At 45.0% G+C, this 24159-nt stretch overlaps 1 protein-coding gene across 1 annotated transcript in view; it reads left to right on the top strand.

Moving 5' to 3' along the window:
* The first annotated feature begins 280 nt into the window (after nt 1-280).
* Nucleotides 281-24159, top strand: part of TSPAN18 (tetraspanin 18) — a 152059-nt gene continuing 128180 nt past the window's right edge. Inside the window, exon 1 of the mRNA XM_035550109.2 lies at nt 281-813. The gene's annotated coding sequence lies outside the window, so the exon portion shown is untranslated. The remainder of the gene's footprint in view (nt 814-24159) is intronic.

The following is a 24159-nucleotide window of genomic DNA, read 5'->3' as shown; positions in this document are numbered from 1 at the left end:
GGCGGACCCTGGCTCCAGAAAACACAAGCCAAGAACATGCTTCTGCTGCTGCCACAGCCTTAAGAGGCAGGAGAACAAAGCAAGCATGAGCCCAGGCTGGCCTCGAAATGCTGAGTGGGGCTTTCGGAAGGAAAGGAGAGGATGAGGTGATTGAGTTGTTTAAACAGCTGCAGTGAATCAGCAGCTCCCTTCCCCTGCCCACCCCTTGCTGCACAGCAGCCCCCTCCATGCCAAATAAAACAAAGTAATCCCAAAAAGTCCAGTCTACCACAGTGCAGCCGTTTCATGCTGCAATACAGAACCAGCCCCTAAGCTAGAGAGAAAGGAAAGGTGCAAAGCTGGCGGGATAGGGGATTTCTTAACAGGAACTGCAAAGAAGACTTGTTCCAGCAGCAAATGAGAAAAAAATAGAGGGAAACACAGTAAAAGGGAAAGGGCTAAACTTAGCTTTGCTGTAAGCAGAGCTAGCTAAGCTAATCACAGTGAAAGTTCATTTTAGTTAGAGAAGGATGAGATGTGCTGCTGCTGCTGCCATCTGTGACTTGTGGTGCCTGGTTTAGCTGGCTAGCTCAGCCTACTCTAACAAGCTGCTGTTAGCTTCTGTGGACAGAGAAGGCCCTGGGTCAGTCGAGCTCTCTGGAAACTTACAGCCCCTGGAGCCAAGCTCAGGCCACAGCTGAGAAGTTCAGAAGCTCTGAAGAATCACACAGATTAAAAAGGGAGCTTGGGGGCTGGTGTCCTCTGCGGATCAAAGCAGTGTTTTGAGGAGAACCCCAAAGATGACGATCCGTAAGAAATCAGTACAAGAGACAGGTGAGTGATCATTGCTAATATTTAACAAACAGCAACAGAAAGGCTTAGCATATAGCCACCCAGCATTTCTCCTTCGCCCTGCCTCCCCTTCCCAGCCGCTCAGTTCAGCTTTTTGTCAGGCTGCTGTGTGATCTGCTAGGCCAGTGCCCACTTAAGGATAGTTATTGCAGGGAGTGCAGTTAGAGTCTTTGTAATTGCTCAGCTGATGGTGTAATGGCCTCTCTGAGGATTCAGCCCAGCAACAGTAATGATACAGCTGGCCTGTCTTGTCTGATGGGATCATTTCCACTTTATTATAACTGTGATTTTCAGCTCAATAATTCCAGAGTATTTTTAGACCCTTTGAGATGAAAGAATGTGCTGAATTTGCCATGTTTTTTTTTCTTTCTATTTTTTTTCCTGTTCTCTCTTAACTGGTGACCAGGAGAAAAAGAAATTCCTAAGCCAAGTCAATCAGGGATCCCCCAGTTCATTTTTTTTTTCTCCTGTACCCTTTCCAAAAGAGAAGGGAGCTCTCAGCAGGCTGCTGAAAGAGGCCAGCATGTTTCCGGGGATGAACTGAGAGCCTGGACATAAAATAAAGTGAAGAGGAATTTCAGCTGAGACAACCTTCCGCTCTGTCATCGTATGAAAAAATCTCCCACAGAGAGGTGAAGGGTGAACTTCGCTTCTTCATTTAGAACCAGAGCAGAAAAATCTCCAACTAGAGGAGTGTAGGAAATAACACAGTCCTAATCATCACCATCAGCAGCCATCCTTTTCAGCCTCCAGTTGCTAGAATCACCTTGATAGCCGTGTCCTTCCTCCAGGTCATTTGTCTCCCAACATTCCCAAAAGGAAAAAACAAATGGTTGCCCCTTGGCAGCTCCCAGAAGACACTTCCTCATCCTTCTGGCACGTGACAGAGCATGACAGCTCTAACTTGTTTCTCTTGCACCTCTTTGACGTGGGATAAAGCCATGCCCTACTACATCTAGGGGAGGGGATACAGCTGTGAAAGCTACTTTACTTCTCCTTTGCCATGTGCAGATCAGCAAGGGATACCCTGTCAGTTGTCATTTCTGTGTATGTCTGCTTCATGTTCTGGTATTAAAGCCCAGGGCCTCAGGCATCTATTGGATTTTGTTTAAATGCTTTATTGGATTTTATGAACCTCATGTACACCAGACAGACCGTAGGAGACATGTCCTGGTGATATCCACAATAACCAATTAAAATCCCATCCATGTTTTAACTCCATTTTCAATGAACTATGGAGACAGAACCCTTTTCTCTATAGGGTGAACAAAGATCTCATTAACTGCATTTAATTGAGAGTGGCAGCTAGTGGATTTTATACATTAGGGAGCACTTTTGTAGACATTGCATCTTTCAAATGCATACACTGAAAAATTATAATGAATCCCATGATCGATACAGAATCATCTTTCTTGTTTCCACTGATGCTTCAGTTCCAAGGTTACTTGAATAGATGAGCTTCAGTTAATAAAATTCACATTTTCTTCACTCTACAATATTTTTTATAAACTGATCCCTACTTTATTTTTTCCTGTTTCTTTTGGCATCAACTTTATCAACTGGTCCTTCAAAACAGCCTAAAACACTACACACACACACACAACCTTCTTGTTGAGGATTTCAAAGCTCCCAGGAGCTGCAGAGAATGCTCTTTTAAAGTGTATGGTATTGTTTCTATTTTAGAGATTGAAATGAAGGCAAAGAGCAGTTAGGTGTTTCTCACACCGTGTGGCACACAGGAAGGCAGCAGCTGGCTGAGCTGTTCACGGAGTTTTGAAACCCCAGGCCTCAGAGCAGAGCACTAATGCTAAGACATCACTCCTCCACATTTCACTGGAGATTCCAGGGAAGGTGCGTGAGCTCCTTCGTGTTATCGAGTGAGAGAACCAACCAAGAATGTCATTTGAGGTCAATAATCCACTGAAAGCAACAAAAAGGTAGTGGGAAGAGCAGCCATGTGGCATGCGTGCCCATATGCGAACACTTACACCCACGCACACACACTGTGAATGAGTCACGGTGATACCTCATGTCACCTTCTCTTGGAAACCATGTGAATGGGAAGGGCTATGTGAAGATGGTTTATTAGAGGCTGTTTGGGACAGTGACAGCCTCTCTTCAATGGACTGCACTAACCCAGTTAATTTTAACAGAGTCAAGCACTGTTTTGGTCATTTGGTGCATATCTGTTAGAGAATCATCTTCATCATTATAGGTCAACCTTACCCTGTGGACCACCTCTTCTTACGGATGTTAATTCCCTTTGGAGCACGATAGCTTTGTAAAGGTAGTTGCATAGCTCCTTTAGGACTTCCTAAGCCCCAACTTGATATATGTTCAGAGCTTCGAAAACATCTGCTTTCTGACTCAAGTGCTTCAGGCTTGCTCTCTGTTTGAAGTTTAATTGTTTTGGAAAGTTTAAACAAATTCTTTTCTTCTGTTCATCTTTTTGGGTCAGGAGAAAACGAGGGCTCGAGAGCCTCTTAATAATAGCCACAGTACCCACTGGGGATGGGGAGGTGCCAGATTCTCCCCTAGTCCACGATTTACAGGCTGTTCAGGCCTCAGCCTCTCTGCTGCAGTTGCTGATACCTGGGTGTCTGCGTCCTCCTGCCCTGCCACCTGGGTGCATGGCAGGAGGGGCAGCTCGTGCTTAGGAGGAGCTGGAGGCAGGGTGGCTCCCTGGCAGGAGAGAGGCGTGAGGCAGCTGCCAGGCTCTCATGCCATCAGCTCAGTGGCTAATTGTTTGCATAGCTTTGCCTTTCCCAGTGGTCTTCCCATGTCCTGTGCTCCTCATGTGGTTTCCATTAAGGTCAGGGTGGGGGAAGGGAAGCACGTGAATTATTGCAGTATTTACTCTCACTGATCGTGCCAAAGCTGGGAGCATCTCTGGCATAGAGGCTGCAGGGAGCTGCAGGCGGGGCACAGAGACAGACTTCAGTGTTAACTGCACTGACCGAAAAGCAGAAATCTCCCTCTCCCATCCCCTCACAGAGACCCTGACCGCCCCCTTTTCTTAGAGCGAGCTGTGCAATAAGGAACACGAGGTTGGCTCAAAAGGGACTGAGAATAAATCCACCACCCAGCTGAAAAGAATATGGCAATTTGAGCAAAGTGATCAATCCAGGGAGTGTGGCTACCATTTCCAGGATTGGGACTGCCAGCAGAATTAGCGTAAATTCAACATCCACAGCAGGGCAATGAGTGGATCTCTGCCTTCTCTTCTGTGTGTGCTCTGTGGCTGGCCTAAGGACCAAAGCGTTCAGTTGGTCTCCTCCTTACAGACTCCCCTGGCAACTGATGAACCTCTCAGAGCATCTTAGTTGTCATCTGGCCACCTCTGTTGCATATAATTAACATTTTTCAACCCTTCACAAAATTGTTTTCAGATAGTTCAGGTAGGTTTTATTTGCACTTGTTTTCTTCTTTCTGTGGTTTCAGTATTCCTTGGTTTTAATGCCAGTAGCGTGGGTAACTGGCAAAGCAAGATGAAATGGGGACCATGTGCCTTCTCATTTGTCACTGCCTTTTACTGGAGATGCTGCAGTTGATGGAATATGAAGGTCAGCGCTTCTCTATTAGAAGTCTGGGTCCCAGGAATCCTGAGGGCATCCTTTTCTTACATTTGGCTCCAAAGCATGCTCCTCTCCTGGTGTTTTGCATGCTCTCTACTAAGTCAACTTCAGATGAGAAAGGGTACCGGATACAGGTCAGAGACTCAGAGCAGCTTGATACTGATGGCTGTTCTAAGAACAGAAGAGCTTGAAAGGGAGATGATTACAGCCTGACAGCTCCTGGCAGGGTTTCTCTGGACAAGCTCCCCATCCTCATGCTTGGCTTTTCCTTTGATGGATAAAAGGGCAATGTTACACGTCCGGAGTAATTTTCTTAATGTTACATGGATAGGTTTCTGGTAGGGGTTCATGGACTTGCATGGAAGAAAGAGCTGCCCAGAGTAAAGATGGTAACAAGAACAAAAAGTGGATCAAGTGAAAGCTCTCCCCTTTGACTGTCTTCTTTAAATTGTAAACTGCACCTTGTGATGGCAGGAATATCCTGACATTTCCTTTGGAGGATGAACTGTTTATGCAAGTCTTCGCACTCTAAGGTTAGAGCAACGCAGTGCTCTTTGGAAAGTGATGAACCTAGAAGCTATTCACAAAAATGGCAGCAAGCCCGGAACATATTGCTGCTACAGGGCTGGAGTGCATCTGGGACTGGGCACGTCAGTGCTTGTATGTGCACAACAGCTGTGTGCCAGGGTGCAAGCATGGGGGGGGCACAGGCGTGTGCATCAGCGGGGCTGTAGGTATCAAAGCCAGCTGGAAGCTGAAGCTGTGCATCAGCGTTTTCAGGCTGTTCGTGGTGCTGATTTCCAAATGGACTGATGGCATATTCTTCACAGTTTGGGCAGAACTATCATCTTCACTACAATAGCACTCCCAGGCCCTGCTGCGCTCAGTAAGACTCAGTGTGTGTGTAAAAATGGACCTGCTGTGAAGGAGAGCAGGTGCACCTCCAACAGGCAGAAAAGCTGCTACAAAGGGGCAGTGCAGAGAACTGGGTGTGTAGAAGCCAGTATGCCTGGGCATTAGGTCTGACCATGTGAAGTTGCTTGGGTGTTCTTGTTTGTTTGTTTGTTTTCAAATAAAGATGCCTGCATACTGCCTTAATAATCTAAGAACATCGAAAAATGTCTAAAAATACATAGTTGTGTGAAAATCTGTTTTTAGTTAACATTACAGCTCCGAAAAGCAGTCTGATGAAATAAACTAAGAGCCACGTGGACTACTGATGCCTGGCTTTCTAAGATTCTCGCAAGATCGACCCCAATAGGGTCTGCTGTGTGATAGGATGTAAGTAACTTTCAAAGATTTTCCCACAGTGGGAGCATTTCTACCAATATTCTCTGCCATGGAGTCTCTGGTATCTAAGTCCCAAGCTCACACTGCTGCATTTTCTCCTGTGCAGGAGGGGTGCACAAGGAGGGTTTCTCTCCTCTACCCAGCCACTGATTTTTTCCAAACTTGTAGAAGCTGCATAGTTTGGAGCCAAGAAGCCCTCTTCAATTGGACTTAAACTGGCCAGCAAAGTCAAAAGTTTTGCTGGGATAGTATGGATGGGTGACAAAAGGAGAACTGGGTTTCTTGTGGCTTGTTTCCGTAGTAAACCAGGCTAAAAACAACTCTGAATGAAAAATTCCATCCAGCTCCAGTCACTACTTGGCATGTTATCAAAGGTAGCTCTCTGGCTGTAGAGAAATAGGCTTCATGGCTTTGTGAAGCTTAAGGAATGGACTGTAGTCTATACTGCTATAGACTACTTATATTGGTTCAGATTTCTATTTGCCAGGGTCACCAACAGTAGGAAAAAAGACAATAACTGCTAACAAGATTTTCTGGGAATCTCCCTCAGTCTGTATTAGTGTGCTGGGGTGGAAGCGGGACGGGAGGAAGGGGTCAATTTTGTGGATTTTAGTCTTCCTGGATACGTGGAAAGACACCTGCAATTTGTTAGCAAGTCAGTAAAGGTGGCTTGGCAGTTCTGACATTTCCAGGAACGTCAGGAATGAAACCTTAACTAGTCACAGTTTGCAGAGAGGACGTTGTGGTGGTTTGTCATTGACTGGGCCTGTGCCTTTTAGGAGGAGATTCTTCAACAACCCCAAATTCCAGCAGCAGAGCCTTCCATCTGTCTCACACATGACGCGTTTTCCTCCCACATCTCCTGATGAAGACTTGGTAAACGAGAATCTCAGAGACAAGGCGTTTGCTTGCAGGTCCAAGCCCTCGTAGGAAGGAGCGCTCTGCACGTCATTAGCTTGCGGTGAGCTGAGTGAGTTAACCCTAATGGTATCCCAGTCCTCTTCCAGTAACCACTGGATACGTAGATGGAATCATTTTGCCATTCACCAAGGTTTCTTGTATCTCTTCTTGTTGCAAGTGGAACCAGGCCCAGTGGGTTTTAAGGGACAATCTAGCATTATCTCAGGGCCAGGCTCCTTAATTTAGCAGTGATTCTACCCAGAGGGGCCCCGGTGCAGAGGTGGCTGTTCTGGAGGGCGTGTCACAGCCTCTTCCCAGCATGTTCAGATGGCATCAGGCAGGCAGACTGCATGCTGCTGGGGGGCTCTAACAGGGATGGAAGGTCACTGGCTTGCTGCAGGTCAATTACATGCAGGTAGAGCTGCCATTCCTAGGACGGTAAGGGTGCTTGAAGGGCAACATACTCCAACTCAAGAAGAATAACAAAGCTGTACACTCTAGGTGACAAGTTTTTGATTTAGTGATGGACCATTGATTCCCGAGGGAAGCACTCCACTTGTTCCTCAGCAAACTCTTTTACCTTTGGTGGGTGCTAGAAGTTTCACGAATACTGGAACCTTTTGATGAAGTTAGAGATCACCATTAGACATAGATCTGTGTAGCAGTTTTTGCCCAGGCAGAGGTAAGGCAAATTTCTCACATTCCATCCTTCACCACCAAACGCTACGCAGGATTTTAAGGGACTCTTGCTAGTTGTTGAAAGTTGAATCATCTTCTGTGGGTCACTCAAAAGTCTGTAAGATTATCAGTATGTCAGTAAGCTTTAATGACAGTTTTTTTGAGCCATTCTTCTTCACTTTTTTTAGAATTAGGAAATCAAGCCACATTTTTGTTAAAGGGACTCCTCCGTGTCTTTTTAGGCAGTAGGACTCAGGTTTACACTCTGCTCAGGAAAGGCTAACTATTCTATTCCTTCCTTTTCGAGCCACGCACTCTCACTGGAATTCAGTCTGTCTGTAATTCCTCTGAATTGTAATTTGGGATTTTTCTTGTGCAAGGTTCTTGTGTTATAAGCTTGGTTTGAAAAGAGGCATGCTGTGGGTTAAAGGAAAAAAGACAAAAGCATCTATAGCCAGAGAGAGGCAAAAGAGTTTGGACAGAGCAAGATATTATTTTTCTGTAAATCTCTAAAGCTTTTCTGAAAGTGTTTCAAGCCATTCAAATGCCACTGGAGAAATACAGTAGTCTGGTGCCACAAGCTGCTTCCTACGTAGTTCAAAGCAAGGGAATCTATGCCTTTCTCTGTGCTTTAGAGACACTTGTGTCAGCTCTCGCCCCTCTTCTTGTTAGTGCTGCATATGGGCTGAAGCAGAGCCTGTGTTCACCAGCAGCCATCAGAAGCGGGTGGTGTAAGCCTCCCGTTGCCAAACCCAAGATGCCTTGAAACATTCAGCTGGCAGGGAGGCAGTGGAAGTGTGAAACAGCAATTCACCTCTGCAGCTTTGGGATTAGCTTTTGACAAGGTCACGTCAAGAGAGTTTATCTGATCATCTTAAAATGTCTTGCTGGCGCAGACTCCTCCACAGCCTCGTTCATGCAGTTTTGCTACAGTGAATAGTTTTTACTCCTGGACTGGAACAGAGGGCAGGTTGGTCCCAGAACAGGGGTCAGTCTGAGTGCATCAGCTGGGGCCCTGGTCACAGGGAGCTGCAGGGCTCTGAACTGGAGCATTAAAAGTTGCAGGGAGCTGAAATGAATCAGCTGAGCTGCAGAACAGAACCAGGCACCATCAGTCTCTGATTCAGCAGGGTGCCACACAGAAACCATTCTTCCCTTTCGTTCACATGCAATAATTCAAGGTTTTAAAGGAGAGTCCAGGGAGCCCCAGATCCTGGATGGACTTATGGCAGATGGCTCAACTCCGCATGCAACTGGCAGCATTCTGGTCCAACAAACAAAGCCATGTTGGCATTTGGATGCTGATCTGATGTCTTGGGCATCTAAATACTTCGTGGGCAGTGTCCTGCACTGCTCTCAGCCTTTCGTCTGTCAGCACAGCCTGTACAGCCACTGCCATCCTTCCTTGGTCCTGTTCTCTGCCACATCCTCTGAGCCTCCCTCACCTCTCCTATTGCGGACACCGCAGGTGATCTCGTTGCTCCCAACCTGTTTTGCTGCAGCTCCCATCAGAGCAAACATACTGCTAACGGCACTTCCTTCAGAGAAGCCTTCTCCTTTGCAGTTGCCCTCAGCACTTGCAAAGTCTCCTCTCCCCAGGCATGCTCACAGGACTTCCTTTCCATTCGTTTCCTTTATTTGGGGGAACAGCTGGACAATTCCAGCTGTTTCCCTCCACAAGCAGTTTCGGAAATGAGGTGATAACCTCAGCCCTTCTTGAGCCGTGAGGTTAGCTGGGGGAGGGCTGCAGATTAAATTAACAGCCCAAATTATTTGAGGTTGAGTGCAGAGAGGTGGGGAACCGGTGGAATTTTCCATCTTGCCTGGGCTGTATCCCTCCCACCCTGTGCTGCTTGTTAAGCCTCAAGGGCACACAGCCTGCCTACTTTGTCCAATAATTTTAATCCTTTGGTAGTGTTAACACGGGAAGCCTTCTAATTACATCTGGAGCCTTGCGCGTGAATTATCCCTGGAGGTCAGCAGGAGGCACTGTCAGAGGTGCAGCACGTTCCTTGGGGTCAGTGGTGAGAGATGATTTTACTCGAGCACGACCCTTTTGGACTTCCCCCCGAGTGCTGGTGCTGAGACGGATTTGCAGGGTGACTCGCAGTGCGGGATGTGCAGGATAAAAGAGGTATTTCCCTCTGTATGTCCAAACAGGAAACACAAAGCACAGCCATGGAAATGACCACTGAATGTCTTACCCATATGTGGAAAAGGCACAGCAACCAACAGCCCACATTAAAGCGTTGGGCCTTCTGCTTTCACTCTCCTTTTGTATGCTAAGAGGCGGTGATGAACAAGGCTCAAAGAAAACCATGATAGGGATGAAGTAAGTCGTTTTGGGAGACACCTGATGTATATCTAAGATGTCACCAACAATAGAGGAGGAAAGGGATTTACTCTATGTTTTGTAGTTTATGACAGTTTGTAGTTTTATGACAGTTTATGACACGAATGTATTTCATCTTCTAGAGGTGTAGGAGATGGCATCACCTGCCAGGTGATATCCTGGTATCCTGCAGCGCTGCAATGCGCACTGTCACTTCTGGAGCAGGGGGAGCTCTGGAGGGTTTGTATGACCTGACTGGTGCTCTGCAGGCTCAAAGGGCATGATCTCTACGGGCCAGGCTGGAAGCAGCCTGCTTCTTTATCTTGACTGTGGATGATGTTTGTGAGGGAGGTCTAACCTGGTTGGTTACTTATCCAAAAAAAAATAAAAATTAGCAGGTGGCCACATCAGCTGTTCAGCAAGAGGGCCATGAATGACGGGGCTGTGGTTTTTCTGAGGTCCGTGCATACTTGGAGTGTTAATTCTAAGTGGCCAATGAAAGGTAATTAAGAAAGCAACCCGTCTGACTAACATTTGCTATGCAGGGAAATTAGGTAGGGGGCTGCAAATTAAAATATCCTTTTCTTTGGCTTTCTGTACTGTTCCTCAATAAACTTTCAGTGGAGAACAGGTCTGTCCAGGGTGCAGGGTTTAAGAGTGGTGCCAGCCATGATCACGTGGGACTTCAACAAACTTCCCCTATGCGGAAATCCCTGCTGAAGGGGATCTAAGACAATTTATTGAGAGTATGAATTGTTAATGGCCCTATGACCAGGACACTGACTTTGATCTCAAGCTGTAAATTGTCTGTCTGCTACTGGAAGTTCCAAGGTGTGGCCTGCCACTGACATGGGGGGAGAAAAACCCAGGCTGCTGAATCTGGGCCCACAAAGAAAGAACAGAGTTGTTGTTTTTTATTTTTTCCTGAGTCACTGAGAAAAACCCTACTTGAATTGATGGCAATGTTTCTTTCAGGCCAGTGTTATCATTACATTAGTTCAGTCTGATTTGTATTTTTGCCACAAATATAAGAATTTATTAATAAGGGTGATCAGCCAGCAGGAAGCAGGACAGTGGAGGAGATGGGGAGTTTTTTATCTGCAACTTGCCATTTCAAATCCAGTTAAGCTCAGCAGTGACTGGTAGTTATTAGTGTCTGATATTTCTTGGTAGGCTCTGCATGAAATAAATTAGCAGATCTTTCATTCAGTTCTCCCTCAGAAAAACATCAACCATAACTGACATTAATTAGATGCTTCATTTGCTGTCTTGCAGGGAGGGAAAATCTGATAGAGACAGCGATCTCATATTTCCTGAGTTATCAACAACATTCACAGAAAGGGTCGTTGCTGGTCAGGCTGGTTGTATAATAGCATCCTGAGCAATAGACTGGAAAAGCTTATCCTGATGTAGATTTAAATGAGATTTTGACGCCCTGTGCTCCAGGGAGACTAGCATTGCCTGTAATACACCAAAGGTTTTGTTTGGCTAGAGAGCTGGCGAGATATCCCACCACAGCCACCTACTACTGGTACCAGCTCTTTGGGACACAGGACTGTTATTCCGAGAGTGACTATATAGATGGTGAACATCTGTTTCTTCTGCAGGAATCCAGCTGGCTCAGAGTCTCAGCCAGACCAATGGACCACTGAATATTTGCACCATGGATGACAGGCAGCTTTCAAAGGAGAAAAGGATTTCCTATTAGGGGCCATGAGTACATTAGTGCACGAAATGTGAAAGAGTTCTTCACCTCATAACCAGAAAAGGTGGAAGTTTGAAATTAGCTAGAATACCAGCAAATGAAGATCATTTCTTTCTTCCTTATTGACACATTCTTCGTTCCACTCTAGCGTCGTTTCTTTGGCATCTTTTTGCTGCAATTATAGGACCCACTGGAAAATCTCCCACTTACACACCTTTTCCCCAGGATATGGGTCCCTGGAGGAGGCTTCCTGCACACTGTTTGCTTAGGCACCTGTGCACTATAATGTATGTTTAATTGATATTGCATTAATGGTATGATTCCATTACAGGCAGGCAAGATGCTTGCTGCAAGAACACTCCCAGTGGGCCCTGAATCAGCTGCAATAGATAATTTTTAAAGTGCTATGGATCTTCTCAAAGCTCCAGTGTTAAGTACAGGAGACACAGGGCTATTCATTATTAACAAGATATTATGCTTTTTGCTCAGCAAAAAGTGGGGGTCTGGGATGAGCTAAGCTCTATCAAAGGTGAGATTTGGGACTGCCAGTTTGACTGAGCTATTCCTCAGACACTGCCTCTAAGCCTGTGTCAGCTTTTGAACTCTATTTGAAAGATAAAGTTCACATTCTGTTCTGACCTGGTATTCCAAGAGTTTTGTCAGTTCTCTTTGGATTTGTTTGCTTTGCATTTAAAATTTTATGAAAAGACTGTGAGTGAAAGGAACTACCAGGTGCTTTGAGGTAGGCCAGTTGAAAAGGAGCCAGTCAAACTTCTCTGAGCCCAGTCTTCAGTCATCCCAAACCTGGGTTTCTTTCCCCACTTCCACGTTTCTGCATATATTTCTTAGTCTAAATCTTCAACAAGCTTTTGCTCCCCCAGCTACAGGCTACCAATGTTCTGACAGGAAGAAAGATGTGATCTCCAGGAATGAATATTCGGTGTGATGGGAGGGTAGTGAAAAGGTATTCGTCTTAGTAGGGATTTCCAGCCTGAGTTATGGTCCCACACTGTAGAAGTGCCCAAGTAGGAGGAGGGGAGAAAAAGGTGAAAGCAAGAGGCTGACGCCTACTTCTGAATATTCAGCTCCTTGTTCCTCTTGCTTGCGTTCTCCATTGTCTCCAAGTCTTGTCTCTTCTCTCTCCAGCACTCTACCAGTGTTCTCAATCCACTGTGTTTTATATTATTACATGTGGTGGTGTCCTGTCCTCCTGCAACAAAGCACCAGCAGAGTGACTTACCCTTTCACTCTCAGCTCCACCTCTCATGGGTGTGTTTTACTGAAGAGTATAAAGGTATATTAGGAACCAAAGCTGCTTCAGTTTGGAAATTAAAGCAAAAATCAGTTAAGGATGAAGATGAAGACTTCCCAGGAAAGCTTTGCGTGATTCGTTAAGGATTCTCCAGGTTATTTATTCTCTTTTCAGTAGATTGTGGGAAACATTAGATGTTTTAATCTTCTAAAAGGAGAGAACATTCTTTAAAAATTTTCACCCTCTTGACTGCTTTGTAATTAGCTCCACTAGCAAGTCATTAGCAATTGTTATTGCAACAGAGTTTGAAGTCAGAGGTGGAGAATCATTATGACCTTATTCTTCACTCTTCTCCCTCCCCTTTACTACGCGTGTAGTCAGAGCTGCCACCAATGTTATTAGTAAAATTTTATTTTTAACTGTGCATTTGAGAGGGAAGAAAGGGAGGTTCTTTTGGCACTGAATCTTCCAAATCTACGCAGAGCTTTGGGTCTCTTGGCAGGAAGATGTGCATTTTTAAGGGGTCACATATTGAAATTGTCAGTCGAAAGTTTCTCCTCTAAAAGAAGAAACTTGGGAAAAGGTTTTTTTTCAAATTCTTATTTCTTTAAAAATAGAAGAAAAGCTCAGGCTTCAGAGCTTGAGAACCAAGATCAGACACACACCAGGAAGTGTGGCCTTTTCAGTTATTTACTGGATTGCATTTTTATCCATAGAGCTTGATGGTTGATCTTTATGGACTCCTTACTGCACAGCTTCCTCTCCTCCCACTGTCTTCTCTTCATTTGTCCTTTACACAGCTTGAATGCTTGTGGGAGCTGCTGGATTAACAGCTCTGGAGACTTGCAGGGAGAAAGGGACACGTGCATTTGATGGGTTTAGCAGATGAAAGTCTGATGCAGACTCTATCAAAAGTCATGGAAAAGAAGAAAGAATCAAAGTGGAGGCCATGGGACTGCAGATCTGTACCATGCCTATCAGATCTATCTGGCAACCTCAGGGACATACAGCTGCACCTGCAGAAACCCATCTGCTGGCCTCCTGACTCCCTACAGACATCACTAGTGGCTCTGCTGTATTGGCTCTCTAATGTTGTATGTTGCTTAGCTTGCCAGTTTGCTGCTTATCACTCTGGCATTTTTTAAATAACGGGTGGCTTTTGACCCTCTGCTTTGGTTATTCACATAATCTATCAACACCAGTAGACTGAGCAATCAAAAAACCTCTAGTAAGGTCAGCACGGCCCTCCCTTACCACCTGTCCTTGAAAGGAGCCCAGATGGGCTGCTATCAGCACAATCATCTTCAGAGGCGCTTTCTCTCCCCTGCTGAGCCGTGCTCATTTCCTCCCTCACCTCCAGGTGTGAACACGAACCAACAGGGAAATTAAGACAGCAGGCTTGACTGCAGGTCTGCCTGCAGCACAGAACCCCGCTTTGGGGAAAAGGCGAACATCAAAACTATTTGTCTTCCGTGAGATCCAAAGCTGTACATCCTAGTGGTGCAATTTGAAAACAAGTAATCAAAACGCTTTTCTCTGAGTTTTTTAAATGAAGCAGACTCATCCAAATGGCTCAGAGTTGCTATCGCTTCCCCTTCAGGCTTGCTGCCATGCAGCTGGGCTCCTAGTAGTCCTGGTTGCCCTGGCTCAAACAGGGCTCCTTGGCTCCCAGGCTTCCTGCCAGGGAAATCTTCAGCATCCCAGCTGGAGCTAGGTTTGCCAGGCTCTCAATTCTGCTCACTGATCAGATACACGGGAGAACGTGTGAGGAAATGGGTTGATTTCTGCCAGAAAATTCAATTAAGCAAGTGGATCCCCATGAAATGGTTCGATTCTGCTAAGCTGGCATTTTTCAAATGGAAAACTGTTCCATCAGAAAGCGTATGTCCAGATCTGCTCATTAGTGCACCCACCCATGAACAAAAGGTAGGTTGTGCTGGAGACCGCGCTCCAGAGCTATAATTGAAATGCCCAAGTCCCTTCCATCAAGAGCAGAGCACAGAGCAATGCTTTAGCATCTGACTCCATTTTAGCACTTGCACGTTTTCTGCAGGTGCAAAATCTTGCAAGACCCCCATTGGATAGGGATCACTGTTCCCATTAACAGACTGATACAGGGCTCAGACATAGGGCGGGAAACAACTTGGTCTTACAGTGAATCGCTGGGAAATTCTGCAAGAGAGCTTCCAGTCATGACAGAGCTTTCTGCATCAGCTTTGCCTTCTTATACAAACTCTCCCAAAAGCCAAGTGGGTCAGAACTGCATAGGAGTCACGTTACAGGATTCATGTTACAGGACACAGATCAGGTTCAATTATAACACTCCCAAAACAAATTCATGCCTAATTCTTAGCTCAAAATAGCAGCATCAGAAGATCACAGGGTAGCAGACGGTATGAAATGATGCATGATGAGGCTGTATACCCTACTGCTACTGTATTATACATAGCACTACAACCTAATTTTTAAAGAACTGTCTATATTCAAGGTGAGCGTAGGAGCTAATTTAGGAAGGGTGCAAAACTGGCTGCTCTTGACTCTTGGCTCCTTAGTGAGCTCCAAGTCCAGCTGCCAGCCCCCCTGCCTCTCCTAGGAATTCAGAGCTGTCATATTCCTGAAGAACTAGAGCCTCATGAAGAGTAGTCATCTCTGAGTCCTGCTCCTTGCTCAGCTCGGGAGGAGCTGGAAGGCAGGTGGGCTCCTAGAAAGGCAAGATGCTAATCGCAGCAGATACAACAAGCTCCTAAGGCTTTTGAGAGTGAAAACACAGATTTGTAAATTTTGTGGCAGAGATTCTCTCTGCAGCTTGAGAGAGAAAGCAGCCACTGAAATTCTGTTGTATGTCATCACCAACAATAGTCTCATATTGGTTTGAAAAGGAAGGTGCTGGAGGTTGTGCTTTGAGAGGTGCACACTCCTGACAGGTCAGCCCTGACTTACACATAGGCTGCCCTCTGCCCAGTTTTTTCCATTACTTACAGGCTGGTCTGCAGTTTGGTTCAACTATGGTGTAAACCAAGTGTTCACCAAGTAGGGAAACTGGGAAAGGCTGAGTTGAATTTAAAGCCCAGCCCTACAAAACTGTATTGCCACCATGCAGCTTCAGCATTTGTGGCATCATTCGGCAGTCCAGCTAGCAAAAATCTAGGAAGCAGCCTGCAAAGACCCCCAGTGTTGGGTAGAGATACCTGTAAGTCTGTGCTGAACAAACACACTGATCATTCAGCCACTGCTTTCCACTTTCTGCCAGCTTTCATATAGAAAGCACAAATGCTTACATTTGTTCTGATGACATTTGAACCAATTTTAATGAGAACCACCAGTTCTCATGAAGCACCAGTAATCAGAGATTGTAAGCTACTACAGGTTCTTCTGGAAGTGGGACACTTAGGAAGAGGTAAGTGTCCTTTCAAGGAGAATGGTTGTATTAGTTCACCTGCTATTAGACATCAGAAAATCCATATAAAGGGAGAATTTGAGGGGGAGAGAGATATAAAAAGCCTTAATTAAAGCTGTAACCATGGGGAAAGCTTCAAATGCATCTTGAACCTTAGTCATGAAAGCCAGTCAACCCCAAGTCACCACAGGTAGCCAAGCTTCTTCAGTTCTGGTCTCTGTGAGGAGGTCTTGAGCAAGGTGAAAGTCCTGGCACAAAATAATGGATGTGAACCTTCTGGAAGCCACAGGAGCTTTTATTAATAACACACACCTCTGGAACAGTAGCCCCCTTTCTTCAAAGGTTCTTCAGAAAGACTTCTCATGATACTACCTAGAATGTCGGTTTTCTTTTTATTTGACAGTGGTATTCAGAAACAGTCTTGCTTCATCCACCTAACAGAGGGCTGAAATTGGTTGTCAGACGCTTGCCATCAAAATCGCCTTTCAGTACTAACTCTCCTGCCTGAATCTCTCCCAAGCTGCTGTCACCACTTGCTGCCTTTACACCCTCCAGTGGAACTGGACCACGCGCTCTCTCGTGATGGGTCCAGGGCAAGGATTTGAACAAGAATCAGGAAAGGCAGGACATAGCTCCTGCTGCCATCCCTCTCAGCACTTTGTCTTTCATTGGCTGATGTAAGTGCCTCTTGCTGGTAACCACTGCCTTCCAGATTGCAACTCTGAGAGCTGTCTTAACCTATTCTTCTGTTTCATCTTGATTGATGGAGCCTTGCAGGTGAAGTGAAGGCAAGCCATGGGAGGAGGGGTTTATGAAAAGGCCCTCAAACTAAATTGCATGTGTGCAGTAAAACTGTTTTGTTCTTCTGCTCAGGTTTTATGCTGCACCAGTTAACAGTGGCATCTGAATACCTCGCTGGTGCAGAGAGATGAGAGATTTAGGTGTTAAAAACACCAAGAACCAGCAACATCAAAGATATAATTTAACAGGTTCTAAGGTAAAAGCCAAATTCGTAGCTGTGATTCCAAATGGATGATGAGTGGGGTGGTTTCATTATTTAACACTGTGATTTTTACATGGATGCAAACTGCTACCGTTCTTATTTAGTGTCACCTCACGGTCACTTTGCAATGGGTGTAAATGACTGCTGACAACTGGTAGTTACACCAGTCATCCAAATATGAGGTTAGTCAGAGTGGGCAGACAAGTTGCAAAGGATTCCCTTGGTTTCCTCCTATCTGGAGGAGAGGAGAATGAGGATAGAGAGCCTTGAGCAGAGAAAACTGTCAGTCCCACTGCACGTTAGCTATTGCTTTTTGAGGACAAAAATGTAAATGGGTTTTGGTTAGGATGAAGATGATAATTTCTAATAAAGACTTATTGGCTGGTTACCAAGCTGCTGTTAGAAATCAAGCCATTTAGTTTGGTACAATTGCATTTTAATTGACTCCTGTTGCATTTTAAGTGGGCTTGAAGTGGCATATAAGCCTTGAGTTTAAATTTCCTAAGTAGGATATATCAGCACAATGCTTTTTAGCAACAAAGCAAAGTTCCTGTTCAGGAAACAGGGCTCTGCAACATGTCCATAAAGCTTTATCCCTTCTACAGATCCCCGGGACAACTTTCCTTCCCACTTGCTGATGTTCTTATCCCAAAAGTTAGACAGAAATGTTTTGCTTTTTGCTTTTTTTTTTTTTCCTGCTTTTCCCTCATCCTGCTTATCTTCTAGGGAAGTTATTTTATAAACAGTAATAGAATAGGGCTGAGAGGCTTCTTCACACAGAGAGGCAGGCCCAGTGTAGACTGTCTCCTCCATATGGCAGCATATGTTTCTGTGCATTTCCTGATAGAGCAACCATCTCCCTGTGGCATTTGGGCATGGTATAATTAGCTGTGTACAGAAGTAGAGTGTTGATAACATTTTGCTGGAAGAGTGCCATCAGCGTGACTGTTCTTGGTATTGGTTGCCATAAGTAACACTGTCTTTAGAGAACAGGCATTGGAAATTTGTGGGCTGCTCTGCACACCCTGAGCTCCTTTGTGATTTTATCAGTGGTGGTGCCTGCTAGCCCTGTGAATTTTGAATGTTTAATACGGGAGGTGCTGGCCTCTTTGTTTAGCTATGCATCTTCTTGATTGCAATTTGACAGAACTAAGTCCAACTGCAGATGAGCGTCACAACTGGATATACAGACTACTACTCTCTGTTGTTACCTACTTGCTCCCTGCTTTCTCCAGCTCCTGTAGTCACTGCAGAACATGACAAAAAGGGAAAAAAAGCTCCAGGAGTATTTCTCTTTACAAAGCTAGGTCCGTTGCTGGGTCTGCTACCTGCCTTCCCTATAATCAAATCTTCATGCCTTTTTGACTTCTAATGCAGACAGAATCTCATGATTACAGTGGATTATATGAAAATATGATATATATATGAAAATAAGTCTGTCTCAGAAAGTACCCAACAGCAGAGCTTCAGAGAGGAGTGCAGAAAATATAAGATCACTACTGATGAGTAGAAGAGGACAAATTCCATCTTCCTGTAGGCAATTAGACGATTATCACTTTACGGGATTATCACTTCTCTATTCATTTTACACTGCTTATAGTAACCTTGCAAGCGCAATTACCTGTAATCTTTTGAATACTTTTAATTCGCTGGTTTCTGTGACAAAAGTAGAAGTGAGTCCCAACAGTTAGTAATACAATGGTCAAAATATTTTCTGATCATACATGTATTGTCTTTGGCTTCCTCTTCTGCACCTGTAAAATCTCCTTCAACGTTTGCACAATGATTAATTTTCAGCAGAGCTGCTGAGGCAAGCCTGTAACATTTGAGGGGAGAGAGGGGAAGAGCTAGTCCTGAGTCCTGAACCTGTAAGGCTGTTCGATGCAGCACAGTTCTGTGACAGCTTCCCTCTGGGGAGTTCTCTGCATTTTCCTGCCATCTCTTGAAATATATCAGGGTGTCCAGTAGAAAGCTAAAGACTAAAAGGAGCTGTTTTGACTCAGAAGGACTGACTGAGGTTGGAGAAAGGAATGCTAAGTCCTTGAGGTATGGTAAAGTGATACAGCCAAGGGGAGTTCAGAGCAGAGTACTCAGATGTATTTTGCTGAGGTACTACTGGCAAACGCAACAGCAGCTCTTGCTTCTACACGTGTACTGGAAGAGGCTTTTTGTATGCTTAGGAGGTGTTTTTATGCCAGTTCGAAACACCCTGTGTATTAAACCAGAGCATGAAAGTTCAGATATAGATTGCATCTGGAAAGGGAAGTGGCAGGGAGCATATGCCTACTTCTCTGTAGTTATCTGATTTGGGTCAGAAGTTGAATCCTCAGGGCAGCATCTGTTCTGACATCTTGTTAGGTCTGAATCTGAAGAAGCTATCAGGTCAGAGCAATGGGCGCACTTTCCAAGTTTGCTCTCTGTTGCTTACTCCCCTCTGACTGGGCCGTTACAGCAGAAGAGCAAACCTTACCGAAGTTTCACCTGAAGCTGGAGGTAGATGCAGAGAAATTTGTCTTGACCTTTTGTGTTTCTGCAATATTAATAATGGTTTCTTCATTGCTGTGTGTGCAAGTCAGAGTTTGATTGCCTTATGTTCTATGTGGTAGGTACATTTGGTGGTGGTGTGTGATAATCCCAGAGCCTCTGTAAATTTTTCACTTTATTCCCCAGCCCTCTCGTAACTCTAGAAGCTGAGCAAATTAACTTTTGGCGTAGAGAAGGCTATGGCTGGAATCTCAGTAACAGCAGAACAACAAAAACAAAATCACTAAAGAGATGCCTGTGATTTGTGAAGCCAGAAAAGAGAAAAACAATCTTTTGGGGCTGTCTGCTGGGACGTTCATTGGAAGGGTCAGGAAAACCGAGGTCAAGTCCTCCGTGTGTTCTGTGGCTGTGATGTAGGAATGCTGGTTTGTTTGAAGTAATTGGAAAAGCAGTCCCAGCTCCCACCCTCACCTGTGTCCATCTGAACTACTGGTGAAAAACAGCCATGCCTGCCCAGGCACACACATCGGGTATGTTCTCCTCCCCACCTGATCCCACACCGGGGCGCAGGCGCTCTGGGGCTCGCTCTGGGCTTTATTTCTTGGTCAGAATTTGGCAGTCGCAGAGGTACAAAGAGCTTTCCGGCTTTTCTGACCTTCCAATCTCGACAGGAAATACAGCAGAGGGAAAGATAAAAACAAGAGGGGAGCAAATGAGGTTTTCTCAAGCCTGGGCTTCTGTGCCTTGAATTGATGCAGATAGAAGAATGGGAGGAAGCAGTCTTTGAGGGCTGCTTGAGAGGCAGGCTTCTATTAATAACGTTGTTTATGTGATCCCAAGGCATTGTTAGGAGGAATTTCTGCAGCCTGCAAGCCTCTTCTCTTGTTGCTCAGGATTTACCCACCTCAACGTTTCATTTTACTCCAAACAAAATTTTTAGGGAGCGCTTTATTGGGGCAGACTGCCTTTATACCTCCTTCTCACCCAACCTTTGGGGTCCTCCAAAGAAGCACAAAAATCCTCGCCTCGCCTCGTATATAGACTTAAAAGAGACTCCCTTTTTAGCCACAATCCCAGCTGAGGAGAAGATTCCCTCCTTTCCGCTGCAGAGCAGAGAATGCTGGCTTGTAATTGCAAAAGCCTTTCCGTGCCAGTTCTCCTCTCACCTGCGCTATTCTCAACTAGTATTTCCTTTAAGCTCTCCCTGTTTGTTCCCACCATAGCAAACACTGAGAAAAGAATCGTGGCTGTTTGTTCCACATCCTCACGAGCTGCCATTGTTTGAAGCAGCAGTGGACAAAGGCTCGGAGAGTTTAAAAAAAGAACATTCAACAGTAATCTTTGGCAAAATGATAGCATTGGAAAGTACGTTTTTGGCAGTGGTATATATGTTTTATTAGGATATATTGTAAAGGAATGAGTTAGGGCCCTCTTTAGCACTCTCAAAACAAGACATCTGTGATAAACTGTCCTGCAATCGCTTTATTTCCCTTTTTCTGCTAGTTTCAGATATTTTCTGGTGATGATTACTCTACATGCAAAAAAAATCAGCAATAAAAGGGAATGTTTGAAGGAGGTAAGGAGGGTGTCCAGATCACAGTCCCCGAGGAGCCTGGGATGGCCCTTTATACCCGGTGCTATCAGACCCAGGCTTCCACACCAAATCAAAAGGAGTTTTAACTCTTCCCAGTGAGAGCCTGAAGGGATGTGGAGGGGCACTGCAGCTCCTGATATTGAGGATCTGAGCTTGGCAACAGGACTGTAATATTCAAGCATTTGCTAGAGAACTTTGAACACAGCTGGAGTGGATGGAAAAGACTTACTTCTGTGCTGCTAGGATGGGAGAGCTATCCTGCAGGGTGGTTTTTGTGTGCGTGTGTTTAAATCTGCTTTATATTTTATTGAGATACTTTCTATATTACATTAAATGAGCGACTGTATTAATTCAGGCATGCAGCTTCCAGCAGCACTCCCATAGTCACAGAGGTTTCTCTTTGCATTAACATATCTGCGTTTAAAGCTAGGCCATCTCAGCAACTTGCAGAGTACAATGTACTGTATAATTTAACAGAGAACAGAAAGCACATCAAGTAAAGCCTTTAAAATATCACCTCTTCCCTGAAGTGTACCAAAAGAAAAACCCGCAAGCCCTACAGTCTGCTCGTAGCCCAACACCCAGCAGCCACATAAATCTGTGTCACTTTGAGGCCTACTGGTAGCAGCTTCCCTGCGGCTTTGAAAAATTTAGAAATCCAAAGGCTAACATACAGCTGTCTGCGAGCTGAGGGAATAGCAAGCTTAAGAGGACAAACATCTGTGTGGTCTGGTGACCAGGCTGTGGTTTGGTGTAGTGTGAAAGGTAAAGTCCGTGTGATGTGAACTGAAGCCAGACCTACAAACATCGCTGAAGTCATATGGGGAAGCAGATTTTTTGCCTCCAGCTGCAGACAGAAGCTTTTCAGAGGAAGACAAATAAGTCTGAATGTTGCCCTTAATTTAGTGTGGCAGGTGGGTGGCGGATAGCTTGGGAATCCTTTCGCCGTGATACTCAACATTATTTTAGAGTGCACCTGCAAAGATTTGGGGGAGCAGAAGTCTCAGGGTGTCTCCTCCCGTGGGCCTCCTAGGAATCCCCTGCACCCTAAAGGAACTGGCTGGCTGGAAGATTTACAAAACACCCCCTTCTGTACAGCCTCTGCTGTTCTCAGCCACAGGGACTGTTGTGCTGGTATTCTCTGTGCCTGGGCCCACTGGGAACCTATAGGAAAATCCTGCCTTCCCCCAGCTAGTAATGACTAAGTGCTGGAGGCACTTTCCTGTATGTATTGACGCTGTCTTTTGAAGCTGCAGCTCCCACAGCGTATAAAGGCTGTATCCCGCCCTTTGATGCCAAATGAAGGCCAGGGTCACTGTATTTGACCTCAGTAACTCAAGGTTTAAAATGGAACAAAAGAGTCAGTAACCACTGGAAGTGGCTCATGAGGCCTGATCTTGTGTAACACAATACTCCATGACAAGCGCTTCCAGTGTTGCCAGAGCAAAAGGAGTAGGACATGCAGTGTGGGCAATCTCATTTCTTCACAACAGGGCATTGGAACACGCGCAACTCTAGAGCAACTCAGACGTAAAAATCTCATAGCCCATCTGTAAATTCCTCCAGTGCAATGAAATTATCGCTACCGGTCCCGTAACAGAATGTGTAGAGCCATCTGGCGAAATGAAGATGAGTGGGATTTGCTCCTTTTTGCAAAGGAAACGTCCATCCGGCCAAACTCCAGGGTGTTTCTAAATTACTTTACATGAGAGAGGGCTGTGAAGGCTTCTCTTTTCCAGCTTGTGGTATAGTAACCTAGCAGTGCTGACTTTCATTTCTTGAATAAATCATTCTCATCTGGGTGATGATGCTTCCTTGGGCTGTGGCATTATGCCATCACGTTTTCCATAAGCCAGCATGCAGACACAAAGAGCCTGGATTGCTGGCCAAGTGTTGAACAAGGAGAAAATCAGCAGGTCTAATGTTGAAATTATTGATATTGTTTTAAAGTGGTCTAGTAAATACAGTCGAATCAGCCCTGTCATCTCAGTCAGAGCAATCAAAACAATCATTAAAGCTTAATAAAGTTGAGTGATTCATCTTTTGCTGTAATATTTTCAAATAATTATCCTACTTAAGATTTCAGCTCCTTGAGAGTTTAAAATTTAGGCAGACACGAGAAGAAGGGCTGAATTTTAATCCAGTGCCATCTCCTGCCCCCACTGTCTCCTAGACTTTGTACCTTCTATTCCTGTTCATTGTTGATGAGCACTGTGAATGTTCAAGCAGTTGGAAAATACAGATGGATACTTGGACTAGGTGGTCCAGGATCTCATCTCCATCAAACCATGCATCCTTGTCCCTTGGCAGTGGCAAATGTCCAATACGCAGTGCTTCTGGAGAACCTGACAGTAGTCCCATCTCGCACACAGCGATGCGAGGCACAATGCTGCACAGAGGCACGCAAATGTGGAAGCCAGCCAAGTGCCACCTAGAGTGTAGACTAATGGAGATCTTCTCATTTATTGTGTCTGGCAGTTGTTTGCTTCCAAATGTTGATTAAAGCTTGGAACAGCTTCCAGCCCAGAAGAGGAGATAGCTGTGCACCTTGACTCTCTGATACGGCAGATGGTACCGGCGACTGTTGGGGTGCATTCAATGGTTAGATGTTTCCAGAGCCTCAGGTTGCTGCTCTGCTTGGCTGAATCTCTCTTCATAAATATTCACTTTTGAAAGAGATTTATTTAGAGGGAAAACATGGCACAGATAACTATGGTCACCAGAAGAAAGGAGCTCAAAGGCAATATTTCCATTGCAAAGGCAACCAAAAAAAGGACTCAGCAGGTTAGTCATTTTATGTGCATATTAAATAAAAAGCATTCACTGTGAGCAGAGAGTGCACACAGTTATATCAGTTCAGCTGTTATGCACTCATTAAGCTGTAGTGACTAATTTACTCGCAATTGTTTCTCCAAGCCCTAAATCAGAGCCTTTCAAACTGTGTTAATGCCCTACCTTCCTTTCCCTGGCATAGAAGGAGGGGCCAAGACACTGATTTATTAGAGGTGAAAAAAACAATCTTGGCTAAAACTGAACAAAGTACATGTTAGATCCCAGCTAGGCATTTCAGCTTTTTCTCAGCCCAAACAGAAATGTAGTTAGTAAGAAATTTTGGTCA

The sequence above is a fragment of the Cygnus atratus genome, chromosome 5 (genome assembly GCF_013377495.2).
Source record: "Cygnus atratus isolate AKBS03 ecotype Queensland, Australia chromosome 5, CAtr_DNAZoo_HiC_assembly, whole genome shotgun sequence".
Classification (NCBI taxonomy): Eukaryota; Metazoa; Chordata; class Aves; order Anseriformes; family Anatidae; genus Cygnus; species Cygnus atratus.
The sequence above is the reverse complement of the archived record's forward strand: the minus strand, read 5'-3'. Positions and strand labels throughout refer to the sequence as shown.